We start from the raw sequence: 573 nt of genomic DNA on the forward strand, positions 1-573 counted from the left end.
AATTGTCCATCCAAAGACTTTCTTAAAATTTTTCTGAATTTTTATCAACTTTTCTTCTTCTTCCATCGTTAATTTTGAGGAAATTATAACTGGTAAAGTAGAGGAATCTCCTAAAAAGACATATTTTAAATGATCAGGAACTAACTTCAACTTTAGTTCTGAAGGTTTTTCAATAGATGGACAAAATGAACATTTTCTATTTAAATAATTATAAAAAATTATATGTCGCTTAGAAAATTCTACAAAAATTCATTTAAATTTCCTATGGCCAGAGTAGTCTTAAGAAATAATTTTATGATTTTTAAGAATCAAAACATCACTATTTTGAGCAAACCTTAATTTGCTTAAAATATTTAATTTGAAGCACACAGAGATTAAAATCACTAGATTATTATTCTCCATTGTGGCCCATGAGTCAAAAAACTTACCATAAAAATTTCAAGTCATTTGGAGATCATTTAATATTTTTAATTGATTTTTAAATGTGACCATCAAATTTGAAACTTAAGTCATTGATGCATATTGTTAATTTCCCTTTCTGCACATATATCATTGCTCTTCCTGCGGCTAGGG

This window comes from Phalaenopsis equestris, unplaced genomic scaffold, assembly GCF_001263595.1.
Source record: "Phalaenopsis equestris unplaced genomic scaffold, ASM126359v1 Scaffold000287, whole genome shotgun sequence".
NCBI classification, from domain to species: domain Eukaryota; kingdom Viridiplantae; phylum Streptophyta; class Magnoliopsida; order Asparagales; family Orchidaceae; genus Phalaenopsis; species Phalaenopsis equestris.